General features: G+C 40.9%; 1 non-coding gene across 1 annotated transcript; it reads right to left on the reverse strand.

Annotated features, from left to right (window-relative positions):
• Positions 1 to 957: 957 nt before the first annotated feature.
• LOC138387941 (U6 spliceosomal RNA) lies at positions 958 to 1,061 on the reverse strand. The gene has a single exon (XR_011234017.1). It is a non-coding gene; the product is annotated as a U6 spliceosomal RNA (small nuclear RNA).
• Between the last annotated feature and the right edge of the window lie 328 nt (positions 1,062 to 1,389).

Genomic DNA, 1,389 nt, shown 5'->3' on the forward strand with positions numbered 1-1,389 from the left:
TAACAAGAAGCATGAGGGATGCATTGAGAGAGAGGATTTGTTCCATTTGTGTAGGTGAGAAAGGGGAATTCATAAGAAAGAAAAATACATACATACATACCATTTGAGTTAGGCATTTCACACACATCTATTTTTTATCTTCTTAGTAGATAGTTAAGGTAGATATTATAGTCTTCCTTTTAGAGATAAGGAAGCTAAAGCTCAGAGTGGGTGAGTAAAAACTGTCCAGGGTCAAACAACTAGTCACGAAGGTTAGATTTGCCAAAGCCTATTCTCTTTCCACAATGTCACCTTTCTACCCTGAGGTCTCTTTTAATGTGAGGTACCAGAGCCGTGAGCACTCTTTCCAGCCTAATTTATATCACACCTTGTCCCCCATACAGTAGAAGCTGGGGCAATAGCAATGATTTGCCCTATGCTGAAAATGACTATTCTGTGAATTAACATGATTAGAGGGAAGACTAGCAAAGCCATCTTTATCAGTAGGGATTATTTTCAGCTTCATGTAACAACAAAACAAAAACAACACAACAACTATGCTGGCTTGACTAAATCCAGAGATAGGCAAGCTTGGGCTGGTATGGAGGCTTCACAATGCTATCAGCGACCCAAGTTGCTTGTCTTTCCAGTGTGCCATCCTTAGTGTCATGCAATAATCTTCATGCTCATGAGATGGCTGCTGCTCCACCAGACATCACACCTCATTTCAGGGTGGAAGAAGAGGAAAGAACAAAGGACAAAGACAAATGCCTGAGCCAACTGAGCTTCTTTCTAGCCCTCTACTCCATGCCATATATATACACACATATATATACATATATTCCTTCCTACCTTCCTTCCTTCCTTTTATTGTTTCGTAGTGAAAATCTCAATTTCAATATTGGACGCCAGACAGTGTGCTCTGACTCACATCATCTGTTTCACTTCCTCAGTGTCAAATGACCTCTAAGAACTGCGCAAAACATGGAATGCTTTGTGAATTTTTGTGTCATTCTTGTACAAGGGCCATATTAATCTCTGTATCATTCCAACTTTAGTACATGTGCTACAAAATTGAGTATGAGCTCATCTCCTTTTAGCCATAAACAATAACCAAAAGACTGTACTTACTTACATGTCATTGGCCAGCCTTGTGTCATATAGCTGCCCGTTAGAGGGAAGGAAGTCTGTGGAGCGAGTCATTGTAACTAAGCCTAATGTTGCCGTTAGTGAACTGGAGGCTCTGCTAATAAGGAAGAATTAGAGAATGATTGTTGGTTGGGCAATGAGCAGTGGTCATCTTCTGTGATAGACATTTCCATGTGACTTCACCAAGAATACAGACTGAAGTAGGGGGAAAGCCCCTCTGCCTCAAGAACAAACGCTAAGTGTGTATTCTGGCACCTGGTT

This window comes from Eulemur rufifrons, chromosome 1 (assembly GCF_041146395.1).
Source record: "Eulemur rufifrons isolate Redbay chromosome 1, OSU_ERuf_1, whole genome shotgun sequence".
Classification (NCBI taxonomy): Eukaryota; Metazoa; Chordata; class Mammalia; order Primates; family Lemuridae; genus Eulemur; species Eulemur rufifrons.